This window comes from Drosophila tropicalis, unplaced genomic scaffold (genome assembly GCF_018151085.1).
Source record: "Drosophila tropicalis isolate 14030-0801.00 unplaced genomic scaffold, ASM1815108v1 contig_859, whole genome shotgun sequence".
NCBI lineage: Eukaryota > Metazoa > Arthropoda > Insecta > Diptera > Drosophilidae > Drosophila > Drosophila tropicalis.
In genome coordinates this window covers 12,068,739-12,086,249 of record NW_027173353.1, presented here as the reverse complement: position 1 = coordinate 12,086,249, position 17,511 = coordinate 12,068,739, and the positions used below count along the sequence as shown (strand labels likewise).

The 17,511-nt window shown below is 39.7% G+C and overlaps 1 protein-coding gene across 1 annotated transcript in view; it reads right to left on the bottom strand.

Moving 5' to 3' along the window:
• Positions 1 to 17,511, bottom strand: part of Octbeta2R (Octopamine beta2 receptor) — a 44,108-nt gene that overhangs the window by 19,937 nt on the left and 6,660 nt on the right. The gene's annotated exons all lie outside the window — the stretch shown is intronic.

Below are 17,511 nucleotides of genomic sequence, written 5' to 3'. Positions count from 1 at the left end.
CACACAGATACATATACACACACACACACACAAAGACACCAACACAAAGTTGGCAGACAAATCATTTTAAAAGTATTTTAACAAAATGCGATGAGTATGTGAAGTCAGGCAAAAGCAAATGTCTGACATGTGATGAGAATGGGCATCGGCATGGGCATAGCACTGGGTCTGCGTCTGCTTCCCTTTCTGATTCTGGTATCGTATTGAAGAACAGGAAAACTAACGAGTGTACAGAGTTGACAGCATTTGGAAGCCATAAAGCAAGAGCAAACGAAATGCTGAATTTATAGAATATTTGTACAATGATACTCATATGAATGGAGGAAAGGAAAAAAAAAATATGAAAGGAAATTTCTCGTTTTGTGTGATATGACAACTTGAGCTCCAAGTGCAGTCAACTTGAATCACAAAAAAATGTTTGGCGAGGGAAGTTATGTGTATTTAATGTGAAGAACTTTCAGAAAGGAAAAGACGATTAAATAACAAAATATTAAATTCTTTTTGGCACATTACTCTTAATTAAAACGTTTGAGTTTATTAAAGCAAACCAATTTGCCACATACACAAAATTCTTTCTACCAAAATGTTTTAAGCCAGAGCTTGTCATATACATAGATGCTAAATCTCTATTAAACTATTGCACAATCCTTGGCTGGCTTTTCCCTTTCTCTTTCTCTTTCTCTTTCTCTTCCTTTCTTGCTCGATGTGCTTTTCCGTTTGGGGTTCACAATAATGAAATGAACAGTGAAATAATGAAACAATAAAACAAGCAGGAAACATATGCATCGAAAAGTTTCAACGGAATGGAAAATGTGAAATGAAAATGTGAGTCTAGAACATTTGGCAACACTCTTTGATACGAGGCGGCTTGGCTAAAACCCAAAGGAAAGTGCCACAAGCAAATATGCAGCATTCGGTGGTTGTGTCAGTTTTCTTTTTATGGCTTTGGCACTAATTGGCAGCCATCAGAAAATACGAAGACATCATCAAAGTAAAAAAGGCAAACAGAGGTGTCTTCGTTAGACCCAATCAATTGCCAATGACAATCAAAGCCATTGAAAATCCATAAAGAAAAAAAAGAACCGAAAACAAAGATGCCGGGATACCCGCTTACATAATCAGCGTAATTTTTATAAGCGGCATCAGGTAAACTTCACCAATCATCCCACATCCATCCAACGAAATGCAATTTAGAGAATATAAAAGAAAAACGGGAAGCGTATATGGCTTAGGGGAGCAATCAGTGATGGAGAGCAACACAGACGAGCCACATATGAGCCACATAGCAGCCATATTGGAAACTGAACTCTGGCTGCCCGAGTGCTTGACTGCCAGGCTGCCTGTTTGTCAGTTTGGGTGCTGCCGTCAGCACATTTAAATTCATTTGGCGAAAGCGAGCTCTAAAACGCACAAAGAAACGCACATAGACGAATCCTCCAGCACAATTGCTGGGTTAAAGCGAAAAAGAGCGAGCAAAAAGAACACCAAGTTTGTCCGTACATCCCGCCAAGACCACCCACCCATCCACCATCGCTGCTGTTTCCTTTTCAATGTGCCACAAGCAGGAGAGAAACAGAAAAAACTGTAGCATACTTACGAGAGCAATTTACCTTGTATGCCCAAAAAAAAAAAAAAAAAAATAAAAGAAAATTTTATTGCTCACACAGCAGCAACCCTCCGCCCACATATGGAATAACCAACTAAGGTCAGTTGGCCGACTGAATGGTTCTGGTGCGACTTTCGTTCTTTTGCTGGCTAAAAGTTTTATTACCGTTTCGTTACCGTTTCCTTGCCCCATGATGAGACCACCAGAGCATAAGAGCTCGAGAGCATCAGCATCGGGCTCGTTATGTGTTTATTCAATTTGGCTGCTCTTTCTGATGCTTCTGCCTCTGCTGTCGTGGCATCCACTTGGAAAAGCCTCTGCGGCCTGGTTTTTTATGAGCCTGAAAACATAGATGATAACTTTATCTGGCAAGAAGCATGCTGGCTCCTAATGGCCAACGTATGCATTGACCCAACCAGAGACGAGGCCGAGCAGTTTGCTTAGTCACAACATTTCGTTTAATTTCATAATGCATCAGTTGGCATTTTTGATTCCTAATCTATTCATACGACCTACATGGAGATTGCATGAAGAGATTGCTGAATACATATTCAATGTGATTATTATCAGTACTATTCGAATGACTTGGAGTGGCAAATAGGAAAGAATCACACACTTTATGCGCTCATTACACGATGTTCTTTATGTGGGATAGCACGCTTATGCCCAACAGATATATGTGACAATAAACTGAAAGCCAGCCAGCCAGTCAGATCGTAAATGTTTATGGCTGGCGACTTCATTGAGAATGTTGCTGCCGTCTCTTGTGTCTCTAGCCTGTCGCATAGCTCTCACTCTCGAGCTTGACGGGCCACTGCATGGAATTTGGTACATTTTTTCTTCTCCTTTTTTAGCTTTTATCATTTCATTCTGTTTTTCCGTACATATGCTGTCGCAGTTCATCTTCGTTGGCAAAGATAAATGTGCATCAAGTGCACTAGGTCAGCATGAAAGTCATAAAATGGATGTTAAGGAGAAGACCAATATTAAAGTAAATGTGGCTTTAAGTGGTTTTGTTATTTGGCTTGCTTTCTCTATGTATATTTCCCTCTCGCTCTCTATCTCAACTTTTTAGATGGCAGAAAATGAGTAAACATCTTTATCGATTTAAACTTTATTCAAGACCTGCTAGAGCAAGACAAACTGACACCATTAATTGTGCACTTAGTTCGCATCAAGCGTTTAATAATCGATAAACCTCATAACTGTCAGATGGTACTCCCAAGAGCTGTGCCTGGCCTGCTTGGTGTGGCTGCAGCCAACACCTGCCAAGCCGCTGGCAGACAGCACTTGAATGCGAACCAGTCTCAAATGTACATTTATGACCGCACTGTGCACGGTACATTGATTCAGACTTGGATAAAAATGCCCAAAGGTTCAGACGAGTCAGACCTTGATTCTACAATCTCTGCCCAATAAAATCTGTATTAAATGAGAAAACACTTTACAATTTCAAAGAACTCTTCGGTTAAACCGCTATAACGATATACTATATATGGCCTCAGCTTAATGAAATCCTTTAAGTAGTTTGTCGTTGTGTGCATGACGCACTTTCGATAAACATTATCCTTTGCTGGCGGGTTGGGGCTTATTTGCTTGAGCTGCTTTTAGTTATTAATTAAAGTTAATTTAATTGCAAATTAATTAAAGAAAATAGAATAGAAAATAATTAGTAGTATGTGTGTGAGTTTTATTTAATATTAAACTGGCACACATTATATTAGAGTTAGTTGTTGGAACAAGGCATTGAGCTGTGTACACACACATCCACATAAGTATATTTGGTTAAATAAATCAAATACCAGCTGGATCATCTGAAACGTCTCTGTGGTATTTTAGTGTGAAATTAACGATATGGGACAGACAGTGGTATCATCGTCAGCATCACTCATAACGAAATGTGGATGGAAATGGTCGAGGGAAGAATATAGATGGCTAAAAGCGTTGCCTACTTTTATGTGCTTGCCATGTCAAGTGCTGGAATGTGCGTGTTCGTGTGGGAGAGTGTGTGTGCCTAAATGTCGCTGTTTATGGGCTACCAGTTTGTCTCACCCTCTCACACCCACACCACTGTTACATACATACATATATGCTTACACCTTCATCTTCACTTTTTCTCATGCATATGTATGAGTGATTTCACGCTTCGTGTCTCACTCTGCGAATGGATACGCGAACACCGCAGAGAGTGCGTATCGTTGTGTGGATATGTACACACCCACACAGAGAGACATAGTGAAGCTATTACCATATTTCATGCTTTACATGAGCCCATTTTGTTTGTCAGAGGCCATGCTCAATGTGCCAGCAAGGAAGATTGGCGAATCAACCAAACTTTGTGGACTCTTCTGTTTAGCCCTGGGACAGACAGTTGAATGTCTTACTAAAATATGCCTAGCTCTGACTGACTAACTGCTTGACTGACTGTCCGTCTGTTTGACTAACTGGCACACTCGTGCGCTTCACCAAATAACCGCCAAGCGCCACTATGGCAAATCAGAGAGACATTTCGAATTGGTTTACCTGACGGATGGTTGCCCATCATCCACGCTTTCCCACGATTCCTCCCAACCGACTAATTCCATTTGTGCTGCCAAAATCCCCAAAGGTGCAAAAACATGCGCGCTTACATTGTTTAAGCCAAAAATCAAATATGCAATGGCCGGGCCGAGAGGCTCAACTCGCCTCCCTGTCACAGTTTGGGTCCATGGACCCAGCTCAGTTTACATAGTATTAAAATTTTAAAAAGGAATATTTCCGACAGTCCCAATGCGGACATGGAATATGAAATTCCCTGCTGTTGTTAACCAATTTTGTGCGTTTTCCGTTAAAGCGAATTCGTCCTGAGACTACCGTATTCCGTAAAATAAGCAAATTGGAGAAGTTTTTATATTGTATATATATTTATTTTCGAATTTCAAAAAGGATTTGCAAAGTCGTTATTTACGACTGGCCCCGCTCGCAGTGATTCTTCAATTTGCCCTTCTGCAGCAGCCTATTCGAATCATGCCACATCAACTTTTGATGCAATCCACCCACTAACCCAGGAACATGTACATATACATGGACATAGAATGAGAAGTCGACGGCCGACTTGACTGCCGAATTGAAATCCTCAACTGGGTGAAAGCAAAAACAAAAGAAAAAGTGGATCAAGGCGAGTAACAAGCTAAAAAGCCAGCAGCGAAAAACAACATTCGCAATACAAAAATCACAGAGATAGACGGAGAAGCAGAAGTATACCAACCAAAAGAGGGAGTGCCGGAGAGAGGGGGGAGTGGGGAGCCACCAGCTCGAACATTGTAAAAACTTCAGCTTATGCTCATTGAACGGGTTGTTGGCTGTTGCTTTTCCTGCCGCCTGAACCTTCGCATTTATTACATGAGCTGAAAAAGTTTTTCCTTGGTTTTGGGCTTTCTTCTGGTTTTTGGTTTTTTGGGCCTTGCAGGCAAGGCAATCGGGGGTAATTCTGTAGGTTTTATGATGCGATCGCTGCGGCTGAGCCTTATGTACATACATACACACATATATAGCATACTCGTTCTTAAATGTATTTGTGTGTTGGACTGGCATGGGCTGGGTCATATCATTTCCGGCTTATCAAAGGGTGTTCGTCGTTGACAAAATGCGGCTGGCGGTTTCGGGCCATTGGAATACGGTCAGTGTAACACTAACAAGACATTTAGCATTCCAAATGGGCCGCTTGGCAAAATGCGGCTAAGTTTATACATTTTCTTGGGCCAACTTTGGTAATAAATTTTTCGTCTTGCAAAAACCGAAACTTTGTTTTTGTGTATTTTTTTTGGGTTTGCGTCTGCCTTGGCACACAAAGTAAGTTTCCGGAATAAATGAACGATGGGGGAGGGGATTGGGTGTAGGACTAGGAGGAGAGGGTGTTGTGGGATATGGATATTAACAAAGAAATTTAAAGTCACCAAGTTTAATTTGCTTCGCTTGCTTTTTTGATTGTTTTTATGGCTATGTATGGGTATGTATATAGGACTGTGTGAGTGTATATGTATGTATGTGTGTTAGCGACTCCTCAGACTTAGATGTTCCTTCTATTTTCGCTTTTTATTGTCACGTTAACGGCAATTTTCGTGCATAAAGTTTTACTTTCAGTTTGGTTATTGGTTTCAGTTTCGTTTTTCGGTTTCAACGTTCATTCGTTTTGGCAGTTGGCACAAGAATACTGTCTATTCGTATATGTATATATACACATATTTGTATGTCGGTGTCTGTGGGTTTGTGTTGCCTGTTCGTGTCACTTAACGGTAAATTCAAATTACCATTTAATTTATCGCTGTCACCGTTATGGCTGTCGCCTGTCATGCTCTCTCCGTTTATATGGCTTGTCTTCTGAATTTATTGAGGAAACTGGTTGATTCCTTCATTTTGTTACTTTGCCGCTAGCCTTGCGCTCATAACAAGCCAAAAAGGACATGCCATGACACCAAATGTTGACAATTCTCTATAGCAATGGCACAATGGGGTGGGCAACATCTGCCCAACCGTTTGCATATGGAACAAAGGTTCTCCAGGTGACGTGAGGAATTGCCAATTGTTCTGTTGAGAGGCTAGAAAAAGGACAACCGATTACGTTGAATTATAATTCAATTTGTTCTGAATTCCACTGACTTTTCTAAACGCAAACAATTTTCAACCCATTTTTGTCTTGACAAGGTGACAACTTATCAAAGGCTTGTGGAGAAATTTGAGACGGAAAATAAATAATTTTATTTAAGTTGGAGTATAGTTTTATTTAATATATGTTTTATACTTTTTATTATTTCTGAGCTTTATGAAAAGGATTATTCGTACTCGACACTTGTCAAGCAAACTTTAAGTCCGCATTCAACTCAATTTCTTTTTCAAAACAAGTTAACTTTAGAGCCTAACCTTATGAGGGATATTCAATTCTGCAATCTGTTTAATAACATTATTTAACCCTTTCGACCCCAACGTTGCCTGTGAGCGACATCAGCTGTTTAAGAGCGTACCGTTTGCTCTTCTTTTGTTTTTGTCTGCTCTTTCGCAGTGATAACGGTGCTTTTAAGTATGTACCCAAAATATGTGAAAAAAAAAAAATACGTTTGAAGATCAGTTGGCAAAGTTATTTTCAATAGGTGCAGGTTGCATCGAATAAAAATTTCATGTGAAATTTGGAAGAGTTTGTAAAGGAACTGTTATACATATCTAAAACATATATTACAGACAAAGTTCGTTTGTAATATTTTCAGATATAGACCTAACTTAACGGAGATGAAGTTAAATTTTATAAACATAAATAAATAATCAGGTGAGTAATTTTCAAAGTTCAATGTTGCTTGTGGGCAACCTTGGGCCATTGTGGTTATATTTATTTAGTTATTTAGTTATGAGACCGAAAGAGAAAGGTTTGTAGGATGAAGATGTTGCGAGAATTATCAACTTCGATTGGGATGCCTCAACTGACGAAGAAAGTGATAATGATATGGATGACATTTCTGCAGTTCTGGAGAAACATTTGGAAGGAATCGTGGAAAGAGGGGAAACTTTAGAGGTTGACCTTCTAGAAAATTTGATTATATTTGTATACCACCATGGCCCAATGTTGCTCACAAGCAACATTTCGTAGCCCCCAAACCGGTGGGCGTGGCGACTTAAAATTTTGTCCTAAATTCTTCTAAAATTGATATAAAAAGATTGAGAGTAAAAAAAAAATTTTCATTCCACAGGAAAAAAGTTGGGGTCGAAAGGGTTAAACGCTTCAATCCAAAGCTGCCACCACTGTATATATACATACCGTCCGTCTGTTCTATATATGTATCTGTTAATGACTGTGCCAAATTTGGTCAAGATCGGGTAACGATAACTTTGTTATTTGCTAAGATTGTAGGCCGTTCTTTCGCATACATTGGACTTTTTAGGTAGGTAAGGAAGGAGTAACAAAATACTTGCAAGGGTATACAAACTTCGGCGCCGTCGAAGTTAGCCCTGACCCTATGGTTTTAACTTGAAATGTAGATCAGCTATCGTTTCTATTAATAACATCGTTTATTTCACATCGTTCGATTGCTAAACATGGTTTAATGGAAACAGTTCTTTGACTTGTTGACTTGAGGATCTTTCAACTGAAATCCGCGTTCCACGTTGCTCGTCAATTTGATGAGCTCTTGTAAATCGATTACTGGCATTTGAAGACTGCGATTAATACGCTTAATTGCTGCCAATCACTTATTTCAATCAATGACACACAAATTTAATTGTGCTAGAATTCTGTTGACAGCAACCACAAAAGTTTTGACCAAGAAAATTTATGCATTGTTACAAATGCCTTTTGATGTAAGTTTTTGGCTGCTTCTAAAGGCAGATGCATCGCTTATTAAGACACACATAATAAAGAATTTGTTTTATTTTGTAAGACATTTTGGTCAAATTTAATGATTTCAAAAGAGAAACATATTTCTCAAGATCTCCGAAACATCGTGTCTCTTTAAAACAAAAATAACATTTTATGAATTACAAACCACAAATTACCTTGGTCCCTGGAAAATTGCAGTGGAGAGTTCCATACTTCAAATCAGGTAGTGAAGAACATACATACATACATTAGGGTTAAATGTTACTACCCTTACAAACTGACAGATTTCTTAGTCTTACACTCGCAATACCCGATAGAGAGAAGAGTGATCTATATTCGAAATAATTTCTAGGCTGCAAGGGACCAGATGACGAGATCTTTTTCTTTGAAAAAGAGAAAACTTTTTTATGACTAACCCTTTGAAAATATCGGATAGCTTAAGCAAATATAGTACAGACTGTGTTTATATAGTATATATACATTTCCGGGTGAATATTTGATTCGCAACTACGTGACACGAATCACTGGTAGCCATAAGTGTTGAGCTCACGTTACAGGACGTGACTGTGTTGGCTATGTCATTACCATTAGTCACCAAAGAGGAGGAGCGTGAGCGTGATGCTGAGCTTCAGCCTCAGCCAGTCCGTAGCAGAGCGAAAGTTGTCACAGGCTTTCTCTTTTTCTCTCGCTCTCTCTTTATCTTCTCATTCTCTGACTAATTTAATGAGCTCGCATCTGAGGCCTACTCACAAAAGTTTTCCATTAAAGTAACAAATTTTAATTTTAATTAGACTCTAACGAGGCTAAGTGCTGTAGGGGCGTGTGACAATAGACACAGCACATTCACGTTTACCCTCGCCCCCAAAAGAGCGCAATAAATGTACCAAGTCCCCTTTGGCAGTTGGGCAAACTTGTTTTTCTTTGCTTTTGGTTGAATTTTTGGTATTGGACTGGTCCACAGAGCATAAAACGTTGTCAAGCACGACAAGTTGTGTTGCCTAGTGTCGCTCATAAAAGTGTCTAAAGGATGCAACGGCTATACTTCGCATTCAGCAACACCTCTCCATATCCATATCTACAACATTCTTCACGTATATACATAGGTATGTATGTGTATCGTATAGTCGGGTACATTCATTTATACCAGATAGTAGCGAAAGAGATACAGCCCACATTCATGTGCGTTCACATTTTACAGTTTTACAGTTAGCGCTGCAATTTATGCACAACAAGAGCACCCAGGCGTCCCTCATCCCACACACCCCGTGGTTCTCTAGTAATGTTTTCAGTCTTTTCCAGAGAAAAATGTTGTGAAAGAGGGGTGTTGGACACGAGAGGTGGCAGCCACGTACTGCATTCATTTTGAGTGAAAAGCGTGATGCAAACCATAGCTATGTATACACATACATACATACATACATATGTTTGTTTGTATGTACATTGAATCGCGACTCTGGCTTTCAGTGGGGCGAGGTCTTTAGATGTTTGCCATTGCTATCCCAGAAACAGCAAACGCTTGCGGCTTGCCTCAGACTCCAGTTGAGTCTAAGCTGGCAGTGTGCATAAAGAAGCAACTTTTAAACACTTTAAAGCAACAGTTTCTTCAAAGAAAACCAAGAATTTCATTAAAACTAAAAGGAATTTCAGTTACCGTGGCTCGGTCGGTTCTCATCGAGGCTTTCAGTTTGATTAAGCGACTTTGTAGTCAAGTTGATTGGACCAAATTGATGTTGACCAAGCAAATCAAATCAGATCAAAAATACACTTGTCAAAGGAGACCAAAAAATATAACAGGCAGGCGTACACTAACAAATTGCAACAAATCTCACTGTCGGTTGTAAACCGATAGCGAATCTTTTCCAGTTGAAAGATCCTGCCACGATTTCTGGCTAAAAGTTGAAATAAAAAGCGCGTGAAAGTGAAATGTGCCAAACCAGCGAGTGACAGACAGTTTTGTGGCGTTCCATCCCATTCCCCTCTCGAGTACACTCCCTCCTCCCTCTTTGGCATTTGCTGTTATACTACGTAAATTTTTACTAAGTTAACAGCTCGCTAAGGGCCCTGACGTTGATGTTGGCGTGCTCTTGTTAAAGGCGCTCGTCGTAGGTGTGGGAGCGGGCAGCTCTTGGCCACCTTGTGGTGATAAAAATACGAAAAAAAAAAAACAAGCGACGAGGAGATGTCGTTAACAGCAGTCGGATAATGTCAGCTCCATGCAACACCCTCCCACCTAACGGTCAGCCCTTGTGGCATTGTTCGTTCCCTTTGTTGGCCTTTAAGTGTGGCTTTGTGCTCGCCGCCCTCTTCCTAGTTGCCTCATCTTGATTTTCTTCGCCTCGTCGACTGAGGCCAGCATTTATATTTAACGAATAGAAACCGACAAAAAATTATGATGAAAAAACAAAAACAGAAACAGATGACTGACAACGGCAAGAAAATGAAATAATATATCATAGATGACAGCGGGACACAATTTTTGCACGCAGTTGCACCCGGCGAGCAGTCGAGCGGCACAAATGTTTAAAATTGATGCAAGAGACGCCAAATGAAACGATTTGAAATGAAATGTCTGCCAAAATATAATATTTGAGAAAAAAAAAAAAATCGGACTGGGACTAATTAAAATGAGTAGAAAATATTGCATCTATATTTTATATCTCATCTAAAAGATACGTCTCTGGATCGGAATGTATCTGCTTGTCATCAGCCGTCAAACGCTCTGACAGTGTAAGCCAAGGCCAAAATCACATCTTGGCAACGACTGCTTCAGCATTGTAAGTGCTGGGAGATAATCAACTTTTCCTCTTCGGGTCTAATATGCTCAACGATATATTTTCTGGTAAAATGTATTTTGGCTCACTGTAATTGGCAACATCTCGCGATGTGCCCCCGAGGACATCACTGAGTTGACAGTGCAATAAATTTGATGTGGTTTTAATTTTAGCTACAACATTTTTTTTCGATCCTAAAAGCAAAACGTTTTTGGGCTTTGCTGTATTTATTGATTTTGCTTTTCAGCGCATTAACAACATGGGCACATGCATACATACTTACATACATACATACATACATACATATGCACAGTATCTATTCGTTTGGTAAGTATGTATGTACAGATGTGGGTTACATGTGTTTTCGGCTAATCCCACTAAAAGGAAAATTGATTAGAGGCGCACAGATGCCGAAAGGGGCCAAGCACATATTTGTTTAGTAAAATGTGTATATACTATACATATATGGGCACTATTTAGATAGATGTAGGTATATGTACATACAAATGTATGTATAATTGTATAATAGGTAAGTAGTCATTGCTCTTGCACTTGGCCCCAAACGTCTGGTCGAGGCGAAATTTAATTATATTTTCGACTTTTTATGCTCTGTCGCAAATGTCATATGGAATAATTCGAGCGAAATGGATTACAAAGTTTCGCATCAAATCTGTTTCATTTTTGCACTAATTAACCAAATTTGTTGGCCTGCAATTGACAATAATTCAATTTGGCAATAATGAATAGATAAACAATGCGCATAACCATTTTCCTTATGGCAACAAATAATGTCAAAGAGCATGCACTGCACGAGGGCAGTTTAAAGCTTGGTCTAAATATGGAACTATGAAGTCTCAGAGGCCTTCGAGTAACACAGAATATTCGGCACATATCGATCTGCCATCAGGCATAGGTAGAATATTCGACAATTCTCGGTAGTTGGCCCAAGGAAATTATCTTGGCGCACATTAATTTTTAAAGTATATATTAAACAGATGTAAATTTTTGTAAATTTTAAGAGTCTTTGTCTCGACCCTCGTTGAAACCGTTTTCGACATTTAATGGCGATAATTAAAATTGAATGTGTCTAATAAATGCATTTAACGCGTTTTTCCCATCAGTTGCATCGTGAATGGATTGGGCGGGAGTCGGGAAGAGGGTCGGGATGGACGGAGAATAATTGAATTTTCAGTTTCATTTGCCGTTTACTCGCCCTTATGGCTGGGTCTTTGCCTATCAAACTAATTGGAGCATCAACGAGGGTCGGATGCGGTCACACGAAACTTTAATTTGATTACCGACGCACACACACACATACACACACTCACACAAAGTGCTTCCTTGTGGCTCGCTTGTGGATGTGGCGGTGGAGGTGGAGGTGCTGGTGACGACACCCACAAGTTGTCAGCTGGTGGGCTAAACATTTATTAGTAGTTACTCGCAGACAAATTTCATAATTTAAATTCACATTCATCTCTCGGTTGCCCCTCTCTAATGCTCCTGGCAGTTTGGCTAAACACTATTTCTTTTAGCCCTAGCCTGCGGGGAAGAGTTCAGGGCAGAGATATCTTAATGAGTTTTTCGTGTCGGGGGTTGCTTAGACAAGGGCACGACACAGCTGTTAAAACCTTTCGAATTAGTGCTTAGCTTAGAGAAGGAACTTGAGCAAAAGGGCGCTGATAAGAACCGCACACCTTTCATCTCGTAAACTCGTAGATGGGCAACGACTTGGCCAGTTTGTTTGAGTGATTAGCCCCAATTTGAATGAGTTTTTGGCTGTAGCTATTAAGTCATTTCGGACAATAATAACGAAAGCTGCACCTGTTGTAGTTGGATTGCTTTTGTTTTCTGACGAACGACTTTTGTCTATTACTACTCACCAGTTAACCGGCAATTGCTGCTTCACTCGCAGCTGCTGTAAATGACTTAAGTTTTTACATCCATAACATTATTAATACGAATTTCATTGCACTTTGAATGGGCTACGTGCTTTGTATGTTAATTACAACTCGGAAAGTCTCTTCGCCCCTCCACCCATCTTTTCCACACCGCACTACAAACAATTAAGCAATCCATCAGTCATTGCATGGGATGTGACTATGAAATACAAAAACCCAAAATGCGGTATGCCGTTGATTGAATGTGGGAAAACAAAAACCCGAAAGACACCCTGCGAATCTTAACTGCACCGATCGTTTTTATACACTAATTGAACCGAGTTCTTGAATATATTGTCACTAACTGCAACATGAGGATGATTCTAGCCGTACATCGGTAGGAGAAGTTACGTAGAGAACTTCTTTGAAATTTAGGTCATTAAATAGATAAAATATACAGAGTTAAGTTTTCAAGCTAATCCCAATATGTGCATATTTATCAATGTTTCGCAAACACCTCGATAAAATGTATTTAAGTACACCGTTTCAAGTGTATTAAAAACTAAGCCCATTTCATATAAATCAACGCTCAATGTCAAAGCGTTGCTATTTACTTTTACTATTTCTAATTAGAACCGGAGACACACACCAATCACTGGCCAACGCGCCGGGTGGTTGGGGCGGTGATGGTTGGAAGATGGAGGGTCGAGGGCGGCCAACGACCATGCGCAGGGTGAGGTTGTTGGTGCCGTTGTGTTCAGCCAGCCAAAATGTTCACATGACGTCTAAATGTTTGTTGCCTAGGGATTGACATGTTTGCTGCATGCAGCTTAATTGATTGGTTGACTGATGGGGTCAGACAAAAGCGTTGATTGCAGTGCCCTGCCTCTTTAGAGCATCTCTTTCCGTCTACCTTCTCGATCTCTTTCTCATGCTCATGCACTTGGTCTGCCTCTGACAGCGATGTCAGTGAGCAGCGCTTTGAATTGGCACGTGGGCGTTGAAATGAGCACTGACCAGGGGCCAGCCAGAATGAGCTGCTGTCTGTCTGAAGTGGGGCTCTCGCATTAAGTTTACATGAGCGCCCGTCATGTCACACAGAACCCAAAGCCAGAGCCAGAGCCAAAGCCACACTAAATGATGCACAATCACCGGGCAAATGCACAGTTCCATACGCCCTGTTGGCTATGGGCATGGCATTTTGAGTGCCATCATCCTATCCCCACCACATTGCCATGCAAGCCCATTGCATCTCACTCCATCAACGGTAGACTTGAATGGCAATTACCATTTATATTGCCGATAAATTTGCCTGACAGTGACAGTAACAGAGCGTTCGATTGCCACCAAAAGTCGGACAATTCCATAAGTCCAAAAAAACACAAATGGCCAGTCGATTTAGTTTCAGCAAACTAAAATACAATTTTGGTTAATTGGAAAAGAGCAACAAAAGCAACTAGGCAATGCGGCAATAATAGCATCAGATGCCACATTCAACATGCTCGTAGTGTAGGAGGAAGCTTTAGATACGTTTTTCTGGGGCCGTGAACTTGGGCGAGGCAAAAATAAAACAATTTAACAAGAGCATCAACAATTAAATCAAATAAAAATACCAACTATTTTTAAAAGCATCGCCAGCTGCGACGCCAGCAGCGAGTGTCTCTCTCCCCATCTCTTCTTTCGCCTCGCATTCTCCGTCTCTTTCTCTTTGGCAGCTTGTATCAAAAAATAAATCATCAAAAATGTTGCTAGTGGCTCGAAAATTCGCTGCAAATACCGAAAAGTCATTCAAATCAGCAAGAGACCATTTAGATTTGCACTTTAGTCTAATGCTAGTGGAGTTGGAATCCATACCAATCCATAATAAACAGCTCAAACTAATATTTTAAAATTGTTTAAGTGGTTTTTGGTTTTTGCGTGTAAATTTATACATTTCTATTATCTAAATGGAAGCACTGAATCGTGTTGAAATTCAATAATCAAAAGGATAAATAAATAGAGTATCCACTAATAAGAAGAAATACAAATGAAAACTTCAAACTAACGTTGTTTCCTTTATATTTATTGACCATGGAATCAAAGCAGAATGTTTAAATGTTTATGTATGGGTTGTCTAATATCAGTAGGGATATAAAAGCATATATGTTTCTATTTTAACTGAACACAGAGAAAAGGAAAGGATTGTGGAAGGAGCAAAGCTGTAAGCAATATAATAAAGAACAAGTGAAATATACATGGAATAGATTCCACGATTGGCATATTTGAATATTTATTAAAACCAGCATTTTAACCGAAGGACAGATGCTAACATCAAATCAAAACAACGAGTTCGATTGATTTAGTCGACTTATTTAATTTGGTGATCTATTTGATTGCTGTCTGTGATAACTTCAAAAGAGAACAATAACCCTGTATAACTGATAAGCCATAGAAACGAAATTTGATCGCAATTACAAACACCAAAACTCGTTTTAGAACTATTAAAATAACGAGGTTGGTTTAAGAACTTCATAATTCCATCAAGTTTAAAGATCAAGACTTTGGTCCAAGATAAACTTTGATTCTTTGAATGCTAACGAAATAAATGTCATTACTCAAAATATCTTTGGGTTTTATTTTATTAGTATCGTGCATTGAGAGTACTTATGTTTAATAATTAAAGCCAATTGGTATTGTGTGTGATCATTGTGTAAACCAGTTGTAACTGAAACACCTCGCCCCGTCACCCAATCAGCTCTAAGTCAATCTGTAAGGGCACTAAAACTCATTCACACTTTATGTACATACCGAAACGCCAGCTTAATGCATAATTATTTATAAGGCGGACACAAAAGAATTATTACAAGTGCATATTCCTATCAGTGTGTGAGTAGACACACTCAGACACACTGACAAACACACATAGAGAGAGTACGGCCAGCTATGAATATGAATTTCAATTTCAATTTAAAGTACGTGCTCATGTGCGGTTCGCGTTCGCCGTCGCTCACGTAGCCGCCGCGCGTCGCTTGGACCGCAGACAGAGTTGGCGCTGCCGAAGCCGCTGCTTCTGCCGCTGGCATTAGCTAGCTCTGCTGCAGCTGTAGTTACACCTATGTTTGAATAGCTGGAAGATGCAGATGAGTGGATAGGGAGGGGGCTACCGGGACTACCGATGATGATTAAGTCATGCAATTACTTTTATAAATGTGTTTCGAGCTCAACGGCTTTTATGCTTTAGTCATAATTAGCTGAACCCGCCACAGTCAATGAATGACTGAATGCCCGAATGCGCCAATGAATGAATGAACGAATGAATGGATGGCTGACTTCCTGGGCGAGCTGTTGGCAACGGCCTTAGCTGTTTATTTAAGAAATCATTAAAATATCTGTGAATGTTTTTACTCGCGGTTGCCCACAGCCAACCACTAGCTCCTAACAAATTCGACTCGATCGATTTTATGAAAAGCCATAACTTACATGCACAACTGCAATGTCTATTTAGAGCCAATAAAAAGTTAATGAATTTCATTTTTTGTGCCCTGTTTGTGGGGAAAAAAACGAAAAGTAAATTAGCAGAACAAAAAAAAAGGCACAAAAAATGGCAAACATTTCTGCGATTTCAACAAATAGATTTAAGTTCGTATGTAAATATGTGTGTGTGTGTGCGTGTGTGTATGTTGCAACTGACTCAGTTGTTATTGGAGGGTAACACAGCAATTAAAATAAAATTAATTGATGAGAATTCCATCACGTCTTAATTATATTTTCACCCAACATCAGAACTGGAAAATGTACAACCAATAACCGGAGCGACGCAGCTTCATATTGCGCATACGACGTGTGGTCCATTGACCATTTGGCATATTTAAAGTAATTTGCTCGTATTTATCCCCTTGCCAATAAAAAGCATAATCATGCATGCATAATCCATTATTGGATGGACAATATCTGCTATGGAAACCGAAGAGAGAGGGTATAAGTAATTCGTCTCCTTTGCTGGATGCCTTATGACAGAATTTATTTATTTATTGAGCTGAATGCTCAGTCAATTGGAAATTGTTTGTGGTCTGTGCAAATGAACTTGGAAAAATGCGAATACAATAAAACAAAAACAATAACAACAAACACAACAGCGATTAAAATAATAAAGTGTCACATACACACACACACACACAAACGCAAACAGTTGCGAACAGACGCAGCACAAATTGTTTGCAATTGATATAAAAATGTTTATATATCAAATATGCCCACTGGGGATTTCGGTTTCACTTAGCCCTAGGCCCATCCCTATGTCTATCCTGTAGTACCTACCCAAAAACCCATAAACATAAATGTAAGCCTAACATCAGCTGTTGCCCAGCTGTCAATTAAACGTAGCATGTTGTAGTCGTAAAACGCACAAGCGTTTTGTCACTCAACCATAAACAGCAGCAACACCAACCATATCTATGCGGGTGCAGTCACAAAACGATAGAACTAAATCACACATACAGCTTTGCCAAGGGTGTGTGGGTGTGATATTATCTTACACTTACATTTATCCCCTTATTACGGACTGTAGTGCCCAATTTTATCGCAATCTTGCAAGCAAATCAAAACACTTCACACCGCCGTTTCGGTTAGTATAAACAAACAAAACAGACAGACAAATTGCTTGCCGTGCACTTCAGCACACCTTGCCACAGAACTAGTCGTTCGGGCCAGCGTTTCAATTGAAAATTCGAATCAACCATTAATGGGCCCATAGAATAGATAATTGGCCATAAAGCTCATCTGCCGTTGCTGCTGCTGGTCAGGCATATTAAAATATTGTTGTATACCCTCCCTCCCCCCACAAATTCACCCTTCTCGGTGTCTTTATTGTGGTTGTTCTCGTTGTTATTGTCAAATATATATAGTCGGTCGGTCGTATAAGATTCTATTTTTGCG